The sequence below is a fragment of the Orycteropus afer genome, unplaced genomic scaffold (genome assembly GCF_000298275.1).
Source record: "Orycteropus afer afer isolate SDZICR_OR568_19922 unplaced genomic scaffold, OryAfe1.0 scaffold00043, whole genome shotgun sequence".
NCBI classification, from domain to species: domain Eukaryota; kingdom Metazoa; phylum Chordata; class Mammalia; order Tubulidentata; family Orycteropodidae; genus Orycteropus; species Orycteropus afer.
In genome coordinates, this window is record NW_006921630.1 from 11,842,751 (window position 1) to 11,855,655 (window position 12,905).

A 12,905-nucleotide genomic window follows, 5' to 3' on the forward strand; every position below is an offset into this window, starting at 1 on the left:
CATTGAGTTTCTGTATGCCAGCTTCTCTGAAAGGTTCTTAGTTTCTGCCACTCCATAGAAAGATTTGGATTTTCTTGGTCCAAACTGTAGGCCATACTCTGCATGATCTGTAGTTCCCAACATCCACTGACCTGTTTCTGTAGCTTGGTTTAACTGAAGAGAGGGAATCCTATTAGCTCTGCTTGACTCATGTAACCATATTGGTCCAATCACCAGGTGTCAAAAGTTACGTTTGCCTCTGCCCACCTCTGTTGTAAGGGGGACTTTCCCATGTCTTGTTGTTGTTGTTGTTTACCGTCAAGTCAGCCCTGACTCATAGCAACCCCTCCTTGGGTTTCCGAGGCAGTATCACTACGGAAGTAGGATTGCCCAACCTTCCTTCCGAGGAGTGGCTGGTGGGTTTGAACTGCCAGCCTTCTGGTGAGCAGTCAAGTGCCTTAGGCACTATGCTACCAGAGCTCCTAAGGTCAGCCCACTGCGTTGGCCGGGAATCAAACCCGGGTCAACTGCTTGGAAGGCAGCTATGCTCACCACTATACCACCAACGCCGCACAGTGCCTTCCCATGTCTAATACTACTCAATCACACAGCAACATTAAACCTCACCTTGGAAAATAGACCCAAAATCTAGAAGAGGAATGGTAAGGATGATGTTGCATGTTTCTTATTACCCCTAACATGGATGCTTAGAGAAGTGGCTCAGATCAAAAGATTACCTTGATAAGAGAGTAAATGAGGATCTCACATCTACATCACAGGATTTGAGGGTCCCCAAAGCAAAAGTTGAGTCTGGTGGCACAGTAGTTAAAGCACTCGGTTACTAAACAAAAGGTTGGTGTTCTGGTTACCTAATGCCGCTCTGACATGAATATATACCATAAATCGATGACCTGAACAAACAGGAGTTTTTCTTACAATTTGGAGGCTTTAAGTCCAAGTTCAAAGTGCCAGGCTCTAGGGGCTGGGTGAAAGCCCCTCAGCCTTGTGCTTCAGCTCTGCCTTCAGCTACCAGCCCACTGAAGCTAGAGGCTACCTAGCCATTCAACTAGGCCTAGCCAAGTTGGCACACAAACATAACCACCACAATTCCACCCCTTGTCAACTTGGCACATGTATAGATCTTCAATGGGTGGTATCTGTACATGTCTCCTCCACCGGGTAGCTCCAGTCCTCTAGTTCCCCGATGTGGCAACCTCATCCCCTTGGCCTGTCAGGCCCCATTCCTCTTCCTCTTGGGCATGGCAGCCCTGCCCCCTCTCTCTTGGGCAGTGGCTATGGCTCTACCCCACTGGCTCACATGAACGAGCAGCCCCATACTCCAGCACCAAGATGGTGAAGACCTGGTTCTTTGAAACGTAGGGGTCTGTGGTGGTTCCAACCCCAAAGGCCATGGTCCTACCCTTTTAGGCTAAGCCAGCTCTACTTCTGTTTCCTTGGTCTCTCTGCTTCTGCCAATTAATGCCAAAGGCAACCCACTCTGCTGGAAATCTTCTTGCCTCCAAAGCATTCAGCTTTCTTGCTCCATGAGCCAACCAACTTGCTACTCCATTTCATCCCGGTCTTTTCTACCAATTAATGCCTGAAGGCAACCCACTCTGCCAGTAAGCCATCTAACCAAAGGCATCAAGCTTTCTCCTTCGTGGGCTGGTAAGGCTGTCGCTGTCTCATGCCGGTTCTCTCAGCTCTGCTCCTGCCATCTCTCATGCTGGTCTCTTGCTCTGCTCCTGCTGTCCATCATGCCACATGCCAGGGTCTCTCTGCCAGGGTCTCGGGTCAAGGACGCACTCCACTCCTGTTTCCACATTTTAGGCATCTGTCAGAGCAGCACCCCACTCTCTCGGTACCATATTCTGCTCTGGTTACCTAGTGCCACTCTGACAGGAATATATACCATAAATGGGATGACCTTAAAAAACAGTTTATTTTCACAGTTTGAAGGCTTTAAGACCAAGTTCAAAGTGACAGGCTCTAGGGGCTGGGTGAAAGCCCCTTAGCCTTGGGCTTCACCTCTGCCTCCAGCTCCCAGCCCACTCAAGCTAGAGGCTTTTCTTCACTCAGCTGCTGGCTGCTGAGGCTGCCAAGCCCAAGGTTGGCAAGTAAAAAGGCACAGTCCCAATGTTACCAAACCACACAGCAGGCCATTAATTCAAGTCCGTTGTAAGTCCCCAGGTCGGCAGAGCATGGCAGGCTGCTGAACAATGACATGGCTGCATGTAGAGTCCAAGCATGCCATAAGCTAGAGACCATTCCCCAAGGCTTGTGCTTATATACAGGAAGCAGACCTTAAGGCAGCTACTCAGTTGCTCCCAGTAGATTTCACTATGGAGTTGATTACCAGTCTCATCATGGGGAATACTACATCCAGCTGCCCAGCCACTCAATTAGGCCTAGTCAAGTTGACACAAAAACATAACTACCACAGTTGGTGGTTGGAACCCACCAGCACCTCCACAACAGAAAGATGTAGCAGGCCATTCTGTAAAGATGACAGCTTTGGAAACCCTATGGGCAGTTCTACTCTGTCCTATAGAGTCAATATGAGTCAGAACGCACTTGACAGCAGTGGGGAAAACAAAAGCCAAATAAATGCAAATACGGGCCCCCACACCACCTGTTTTTCCACATGATCCTAAATTTCCAGTATTCATATTTCCACTATATTAAATAACTGATGTGGAACATTGTTTCTGGAAGTCACTATTACAACACAAATTTGCTACCTAAGAGGACTTTTTTTTTTTTTTAAGATTTTTGTTTCCTAATTAAAATAAAAATGAATAAAGGAAGAGAAAGATGGCCCAAAAAAGCACATCTTAGTTTCCTGCCATTTTCTTCCTGTATAGTTCAAGAATTATTTCATTTTGCTGTAGCCCACTTCCTGGTTTCAGGTCTCCTTTTTCTCCCTCTTAAATTACTGAAGGATTTTTCTGACTGATTATCCTGCCACTTATTGTTCTCTCCTCTAATCCATTCTCTATATTCCAGCCAAAGGGAATTTTGGGAAAATATCAATCAGATCACATATATTATTCCCCACCTTAAAGTCCTTCAGTGCCTCCCCAGTGCCTCAGAATAAAATTCAAACTCTTAAAAATCTCACAAATCTTCATAATCTAACATCTGCTTACCTCCCAACCTCACCTACCCCCTTTACTTCAGCCACAACTTCTCTTAGTTGTCAAGTGTGGCTTGCTTTCTCCTGGCCTGGCAAATGCTATTTTCTCATCCTCTTCCCTTATGCCTAATTCAGACTCAACCTAGCACCTTCTTCCTGAGCCTTCTGTCAAGTCCCAGATATGAGTGAATCTCCTCCTGTGTGCTCAGTTTTCCCTGTATCATAGCACTTGTCACAATGTGCTCTATTGTAATTGTCTTTTAATTTCTGTGTACTCCCCACTAACATTTCAGACTCTACCACACACAAGGCAGTATATGCTTGTACTTTACAGACATTATCTCATTTAATTTTCATTATATCTCAGTGAAGTATTTGATTATGTCTGTCTTACAGGAGAGGAAACTGAGACTTAGAGAATTTAAATAACTTGTTCAAGCTACATAGCAATAAGTGAGGGAGTCAGGTTTGAACCTGGGCAGTCAACTAGACATTTCTAGATCCCTACTCTCCCAAAATCTCCATGAGAGAAGCAACTGCACTGTCTTGTTCCCTGTTATATCCCCAGTGTCTATCACAGTCCAACATAAAGTTCTCAAAAAATATTTGTTTAATAAATGCTAAATTATTTTTACTTATGGCTGGCTCCAAAGGAGCCCTGGTGGTGCAATGGTTAAGTGCTTGGCTACTAACCAAAATGTTGGCAGTTTGAACCCACCAGGGGTTCCATGGCAGAAAAGACCTGGCTATCTGCTCCCACAAAGGTTGTTGTTCTTGTTAGGTGCCACCGAGTCATCTCCAATTGATCACTACCCTATGCACAGCAGAATGAAACACCGCCTGGTCCCGTGCCAGCTCTGAAATCCTTGCTATACTTGAGCCCATTGCTGCAGCCACTGTGTCATTCCATCTCGGCGAGGGCCTTCCCTTCTTTCATCAACTGTTCACCTTACAAGCATGACATCCTTCTCCAGAAAATGGTCCCTTCTGATAACATGACCAAAGTAGGTGAGACAAAGTCTAGCCATCCTTACTTACAAGGAGCATTCTGGCTGCACTTCCTCCAGGACAGATCTGTTAGTTCTTTTAGCAGTCTATGGTACTTTCAGCATTCTTTGGCAGTACCACAACTCAAAAGCATCAGTTCTTTGGTCTTTCTTATTAATTGTCCAGCTCTCACATGCATATGAAGCCATTGAAAATATCATGGCTGTGTCAGGCACACCTTAGTCCTCAAGGAGGCATCTTTGCTCCTTAGCACTTGAAAGAGGTCCTTTGCAGCCGATTTGCCCAGTGCTATACGTCGTCTGATGTCCTGACTGCTGCTTCCATTGGTGTCAATTGTAGAACCAAGCAATGTGAAGTCTTTGACAACTTCAATCTTTTCTCCATTTATCGTGATGCTGCTTATAGGTTCAGTTGTGAGGATTTTTGTTTTCTTTAAACCATAAAGGTTACAGCCTAGGAAAGCCTATGGGGCAGTTCTACTCTGTCCTGTAGGGTAACTGTGAGTCAGAATTGACTCAACAATACACAACATGGCTGGCTCCATTCTCTATACGTAATTTTTATTACTATCCTGGGTTGTGTTGTTATTATTAGGTGCTTCAAGCCATTTCTGACTCATGGTGTCCCTGTGTACAATAGAAGGAAACATTGCCTGTTCCTCCACCATCCTCATAATCATTGCCATGTGTGAGCCCGTTGTTGCAGCCACTGTGTCAGTTCATCTAATTGAAGGCCTTCCTCTTTTATGCTGAACCTTTTACTTCACCAGGGAGCTCTGGTGGTATAGTGCCTAAGGCATTTACTGCTAACCAAATGCTGGTGGTTCAAACCCACCAGCCACTCTTCAGAAGGAAGATTGGACAATCTACTTCCATAATGATACTGCCTTGGAAACCCAAGGAGGGGTCACTATGAGTTAGATCTGACTCAACAGCAGAGAGGGTTTTTTACTTTACCAAGTATGATGTCCTTCTCCAGGGACCAGTCCCTTCTGATAGCATGTTCAAAGTATGTGAGATGAAGTGTTGCCATCCTCAATTCTGAGAAGCATTCTGGCTGTACTTCCAAGATAGATTTGTTCCTTCTTCTGGCAGTCGATAGTATATTCAATATTCTCCACTGACACCGTGATTCAAATGCATCAATTCTTTGGCCTTCCTTATATATACATTGTCCAACTTTTGGATACATGTGAGGCAACTGAAAATACCACAGCTTGGGTCAGGTGCACCTTAGTCCTCAAAGTGACATCTTTCCTTCCTAAATACCTTAAAGAGATCTTTTACAATAAATTTGCCCAATGCAATATGGTCAGTCATTTGATGCTTCCCTGGGCGTTGATTGTAGATCCAAGTAAACAAGTTAGAAGTCTTGAAAACTAAAAAAAGTGCTGCCCAAAAGAAACCCTAGCAGGTATTTACAAAGCCTGTAATTACAAGATCTGTGCCCTTTTTCTTTCCCTGTCCCTTCTACCCTTAAGTGCTCTTTTAGACCATGGCTTTGTTTGCTCATTCTTTGTAAGGAAGAGAGTTCCTCCCCTGTGCTGGTTATTGTTAGCTGGAAGTAGGCATTCATGCCCAAAGCCCTATATGTATCATTCTGAATTTAGGGGCAGAAAGTTAAACATTACATTTCTCAAACTCCCTCGAAGCTAGATTTCTGGATGCTAATTAAATTCTACAAAGGAGATGCCTTCTTTTGAGATTTGGAAGGCAGCAGTGAGGTGAAGGTCATCTTCTTATTGCCATTGCTGCTAAGCAACAGTGCAGATGTGTGTTTGAAGCAAGAATCCACATTCCAGTATCTAGTCGCCAGATTCATGGGCATTGAGAGGCAGTTTTGGCAGCTGACCTCTGGACTGTAGCTCTCCTGGTGTGCCTTTGAAATGCAGAGTCCAGTGGTGGCCCCCAACTTCAGTTTCTTTAGCTCCTCCAATGAATTTTTGCAAGCATCTAATTCCTTATTTTTAATCTCCTTCTCCTTAAAATACCTAGAGTTGTTTCTGTTTCCTAAATTGAAATCTGACCGACATACCCCTTAAATGGTATATCTAGCTATACACACTTTTTACGCAAGCAAGAGAAAACTAGATGTAAATGCAGCTATTTTTGGAAATATAAATTTGTCATAAGTAAGAAATTGACTGACAGGAATTGGATGATGAGTGAAAGAATTCTAGGTTTTGTGTTTTTGTATGTATGTATTTCACAAGTATGGAAGATGACTGGGCAGAGAAAGAGCTAAAGATGAGCAGAGAACAGGAGAGTTCTCAAGTGAATAAGAGAGCAGATTTGGAATTAATAATAGGTGTAGTTATTATTATTATGAAGCACTTGATCCAATAATTGTTTACAAGTAGAGAACCATTTAGAGCTTACAGTGCTCTGTCACATGCTATTTTATTTGGTCCTTAGAACGATTCTGCAAGCTACGTGTTTGCTGATGCTGTAAGGGATTGTACAAAAGATAAAAGAAAATGAGGCTCCAGGAAGTTTAATTGGTTTCAGTGGTCACAGCTACTAAGTGGCTGGGTCAGAACCTTGATTCCAAATTCCAGTGTCCTACTGCAGGATGCTGGCTTTAGAAATTACTTTGGATTTAAGAATGAGGGAGAAGTGAGGAATTCAGGCTGTCAAGGGCTATAGGTATATTTTACAAGCTTATAGGTTCTGTCATAAAGATCGCCTACCTTCCTCAAGACTAAGAGATGCCTTTCTTTGTTTCTTCTCAATAGTTAGTTCCTGAGAGGAAGAACCTGAATGACCTGGCAGTGGAGCTGAGGACCAAAAGTAGATTCAGTCTTTATACTGGCTACGAAAAGTTTGATAACTTGTAAATAGCCTTGGCCTGATGTTCCCCACATTATAGATAGGTTGTCCTTGCACTTAAAAGTCTGGTTGAGTTATTTAATGCACACATGCACACCCTCATGTACACACATGCGTACATGAGTATGTGTAAAACTGGTGAAATCTGAATCAGATTAGTGGATTGTGTCCATGTCATTTTCCTAGATTTGATATTGCACTATAGTCTTACACCCCGCTAGGGAAAACTGGAGGAAGGGTATAGGAATCTTTCTGCATTATTTGTTACAACTGTAAGTGAATCTACAGCTATCTCAAAATAAAAAGTTTAATTAAAAAACCAAACCAACAAAACACAAAAAAAATCTGGCTGAGTTTTATTTGCCCACCATAGAGAAGGGCACTGGGGTGAAGTGAAAGGCTAAGTTGTGGTTCTAAGCTCACATTAGTCTAAAGACAAGGACACCCTGTGAGTACTCAAGTTGTGACTTGTGGTAAATGGGAGGCATTCTTGACAGAGGGCCCCTGGTGTTTGTGTTCTGCCTGCCTCTACCTCTCAGCTCTTACCCTTCCTATACCCTTGATCAACCCCACTTTAATGTATGGATAGGCAAAGAACTGTTTTTGGAGGACAGAACAAGCTATCCCCAGCAGTGCAGTGTCATATATAAACAGCTGCTCAAAGGTGATGTGGAAGAGAGAAGGATAAATAAGCAATTATCTAGGGGAACCAAAAAGAGTTAGCTCTACAATTTATTTCCTCTGCTTGAGGACACTTTGGGGCCATGTGAAAGGACAACAGTCCTCTGTTCCTTAGGTGACTTGGAAGGTGAGAATTCTACCACAGAACCACCACTGCTCCTAAAGCACATTGGAAGTCCATAAAAATAAACCATCAGTCTTTAGGCTGACAGTCATGTAGCTATTTGAGCTAAGGATGAAAAGAAACACTTAGATGTCCCAAACCTTGGAAGTTCTGGGATTTCATTTTGTAAAGTGAGAGAGGAGGGTGCATTATATGACTTACCTTTTCAGCTCTGTTTTGGATTAATGTTGTTCTCTTAAACTGCCATCCTACACCCCTGGACTCACATGCACAGGCCAGGCTGCCACAAATGTTCTCCCTGTCATCCCTCTGCTTGGGCTCTTCTAACTCTTCACCAGTACAAGAAATATATTTCCTAGGGAAGGAAGGGGGAACTCTGGTAGCGTAGTGCCTAATGCACTTGACTAACCAGAAGGCTGTCGGTTCAAACACACCAGCCACTCCTCAGAAGGAAGATGAGGCAATCTACTTCTGTAGTGATACTGCCTCGGAAACCCAAGGAGGGGTCGCTATGAGTCAGGTCCAACTTGATGGCACATAACAATTAACAAGAACAACAGGGAAGGAAGGAAAGGAAACTGTCAGGTGAACTAAGATATCAGGGGTTTTCAGCCTTTTTACTCTAAATCTGGGTGTGTGAGTATGTATGTGTATGGTGGAGGGAGGTGTGGAATGGAAGATGACAAGGATTATTTTCACTGTTTTACAAAGGAGGAAAGAGAGAATCAGACAGTTTGTCCAAGAAATCATTCAGCTACCACATATGGCAGAACCATGGTTAGAAGTAGGTCTATCCGAGTCCAGAGCCCATTCCTATTGCAAAGTCACATGCACACTTTTTGAAGGAAGAATTCAGAATGTCTTTTCTGAAAGACGCCTCAGTCTTCTCCATCATAATGGATTGGGGATACACACCTGTCTCTCTCAGTTGGGGGACTATGAGATAAGTGAGGTGTCCAATAGTTACTTTTTATCTCTCTTGACTCTTAAACATGATAAATAGCCTGGATGAAGGCAGAAAGTGCTACTCCTCCCTCCTTTGAAGTCTAATAACATTTCCATTCATTTTTCTTTTCCAAAATAACATTTTTCTAAAATAACATTTCCATTGAGGATACCAGTTGATCCAGGAGAGACTGGGAGCCAGAGTCCCACCAGTTAAAATTATAGTGGTGTATAGAGTAGATAAGGAGCCTTGGTGGCACAGCTGTCAAGCAGTTGGCTCCTAACTGAAAGGTCAGTGGTTCAAACCCACTAGCTGTTCCACTGGAGAAAAATGTGCTGGGCTGCTTCTGTAAAGATTACAGCCTTGGAAACCCTATGGGCAGTTCTACTCTGTCCTATAGGATCGCTATGAGTTAAAATCAACTTGATGGCAATGGGTTTTTGTTTGTTTCTTTGTTCTAAAGGGTAGATAGAGGGGCAGTGGGGGTTCATGGTAGACTTTTTGCCTTTCATGTAGGAGTCCCAGGTTCAATTTCCAGCCTATGCACCTCATGTGCAATCACCACCTGTCAGTGAAGGTTTACATGTTGCTGTGGTACTGAACAGGTTTCAGCAGAGCTTCAGAACTCAGATGGACTTGGAAGGAAGGCCTAGCAATGCACATCTGAAAATTAGCAGAACGGGGCAGTGTTTCATTCCATCATGCATGGAATCCTCTGTCATGAGCCAGGGGCTGACTTGATGGCAGCTAACAACAACAACATGGGGTACACGAGGCACCGTCCATTGTCCCTCACCATCAGCACACTTGCTCTGCTTACTCACCCCACCCAGCCCATCTCTACTGAGACCTCCCTTTCCAGTCAGTTGTGCCCAGCCATAGCTGGTCTTTAAACTCCCTCCTACTTCTGGGATCTCTGAGTAAGCATCTGTTCTAGGGAAGATTTCCTGACCAGAAGGTGAGCACAGGCCAGTTTTGATGAGTATGCTTTAGGCTCAAAGAGTACCCATGTGCTGAGGTGTTTTCCATAATGATTTGAACATATTCATCATAATAGAGGAGGTGTCATTAATGTAGAGATTTCATTTTCTCGTACAAGTGAGACCAAAAAAATCCTTTCAAGTAATCAAACTTTTTGTAATAGTGGGCTTTTTGCTTTCTTAGCCTCTCTGGAAAAATACAGGAGACATAATGTGGATTAGAATGAAATATGTTCTGAAAAAGGAGGCAATTTCAAAATGCAATAGGCAGTAACTTCCTTGGTGACTAATTCTGCCACACTGTTCTCTATTCTTTTGCTGCTGTGCTCTTCAGCAAATGTAGGACACTGAAAGAAAATGGAGTATTTTTCACATGAGAAGTTCTCAAATCAGATTTAATTTATCAGTCTTAGCAATGTGAGGTCCAAAAGGGGAAGAATGAAGACTGCTTACACCTTATCCTAAAAAAAAAAATCCACTAAGAAAGTCAATTTGGACAAGATAAGAGTTTTTCTGAGAATAAAGTGATATTTTGTGTGTGTGTGTGTGTATGTATTTCTGTGTAGGAGGAGGTAGATTTTACTCCAGGTAAAAACAAGAATATTTTGTTTTTGTCTTGGAATTTTTCAATTGTTTTCAAAATTTCATTGTGGCAAAAAAATATATAACATAAAAATTGTCATTTAAATTATTTTTAAGTATCCAAATGTTGTTGTTGTTGTTGTTATTTGCCGTCGAGTCGGACCCGACTCATAGCGACCCCTCCTTGGGTTTCCGAGGCAGTATCACTACAGAAGTAGGATTGCCCAACCTTCCTTCCGAGGAGTGGCTGGTGGGTTTGAACCGCCAGCCTTCTGGTTAGCAGTCAAGTGCCTTAGCCACTATGCTACCAGAGCTCCCATCCAAATAGTGGCATTAATTACATTCACCATATTGTGCAGTCATTACTACTATATAGTTCTAAAAGTTTTTAATCATGTCAAAGAGAAACACTTAGCCATTAAGCCAAAACTCCTGATTTCCCTTTTCCTCTGTTGTTGTTGTTGTGTGCCGTCGAGTCGGCCCCAACTCATAGCGACCCTTCCTTGGGTTTCCGAGGCAGTATCACTACGGAAGTAGGATTGCCCAACCTTCCTTCCGAGGAGTGGCTGCCCTTTTCCTCTAGCCCCTGGTAATTCACAATGTGTTTTCTGTCTTACGCATTTGCCTATTCTAGGTACAGGCGTATCTTTGATATATGGTAGGTTTGGTTCCAGTTCACCATAATAAAGCAAATATCACAATAAAGTGAGTCATACTAATTTTTTGGTTTATCAGTACATTTAAAGGTTATGTTCATACTATAGGAGCTCTGGTGGCATAGTGCCGAAGGCATTTGACTGCTAACCAGAAGGCTGGTGATTCAAACTCACCAGCCACTCCTCGGAAGAAAGACTGGACAATCTACTTCCGTAGAGATACTGCCATGGAAACCCAAGGAGGGGTCACTATGAGTCATATCCAGCTCAAAGGCAGTGAGTTTGGTTTTGGTTTTGGTTTTGGTTCACACTACACTGTAGTCTATTAATTGTTCAATAGCATTATGAAAACATTTGAAATATTGTGAGAATTACCAAAATGTGACACAGAGACACAAAATAAACACATGGTATTGGAAAAATAGCACCAATAGACTTTCTGAAACCACAGCTACTACAACCCTTCAATTTGTAAAAATACAGTATCTGCAAAGCTCAATAAAACAAACTATGCCTATATTTCATAGCATCTTCCCTGGGTAGTACAAATGGTTAAGCACTTAGTCTACTACTAGCTGAAAGGTTAGTGGTTTGAACCCACCTACAGGCACCTCAGAAGGCAGGACTGGTGCTTATGGATCACACATGGGGTCACCATGATTTGGAATCCACTTGATGGCAAACAACATCAACAGATATTTCATGTAGGTAGAATCATACAATATTTGTCCCTTGTATGTCTGAATCATTTCACTTAGCATTATGTTGCCAAGATTCATCCATGTTGTAGCATGTATCAGAACTTAATTTTTTTTTTCCTTCTTTTTTTGTGCTCTGCAATAGGGCCATGAGTTTGTCCCTATTTTTTCTTTTATGGTCTTTGTTGTTTTAGGTTTTATGTTCAGGTCTTTGATCCAACTGGAGTTGGACTTTGTTTTTGTATAAGGTATGAGATATGGGTCCTGTTTCATTTTTACACAAATATATATCGAGTTTTGCCAGCATCATTTATTAAAGAGATTATCTTTTCCCCAAGTAATGACTCTTGGCCCTTTGTCAAAGATCAGCTGTCCATAAGTCAATGGATTTACTTCTGGGTTCTCAGTTCTGTTCCACTGGCTTATGTGTCTGTAATTGTACCAGTACCAATTTTGACATCTGGGAAATGTGAGGTCTCCGGCATTCTTCTTTAGTAGTGCTTGTCTGGTACCCAGACATGAGGCAAATGCTTTTAGTCTCTCCTGATTGCAAATACTGTTGGCCATTGGTTTGGTATATATGCTCTTAATTATGCAAAGGAATCTTCCTTCTCTTCCTATTTTGTTCAGCATTTTGATCAGGAATGGAAGCTGGATTTTGTCAAATGCCTTTTCTGTGTTATTTTATATGATCATGTGGTTCTTTTCTTTTGTTTTATTTATGTGATAGATTACCTTGATTGTATTTATAATATTGAACTATCCTTGCCTATCTGGTATGAATCCCACTTAGTTATGATTTTTTTTTCCATTTGTTGTTGTGGTCTGTCGACTAGGATATTGTTGAGAATTTTTGCACCTATGCTCATAAGGGATATTTGTATATAATTGTTTTTGTAGTGGTGTCTTTGCTTGGTTTTGGTATCAGGGTTATGCTTGCTTCATAAAATGAATTTGGGAGTAGGCCATCCTTTTCTATGCTCTGGAACAGTTTGAATAGATTGCTATCAGTTCTTCTCTGAATGTTTGGTAGAATTCACCAGCGAAGCCATCTGGGCCAGCACTTTTTTTGTTGGAACTTCATTTCTTTTTATGACTGAATAATATTTCATTGTATGTATATACCATGTTTTGTTTATCTATTCTTCTGTTAATGGACACTGGAATTGTTTCTACTTTATGAATTATGTTTGGCTATTATGAATTGAGGAGCTCTGGTAGCATAATGGCTAAAGCACTTGACTGCTAACCAGAAGGCTGGCGGTTCAAACCCACCAGCCACTCCTC

General features: G+C 42.2%; 1 non-coding gene across 1 annotated transcript; it reads right to left on the reverse strand.

Annotated features, from left to right (window-relative positions):
• Nucleotides 1-476: 476 nt before the first annotated feature.
• On the reverse strand, nucleotides 477-548 carry TRNAG-UCC. Its single transcript has one exon. It is a non-coding gene; the product is annotated as a tRNA-Gly (tRNA).
• Between the last annotated feature and the right edge of the window lie 12,357 nt (nucleotides 549-12,905).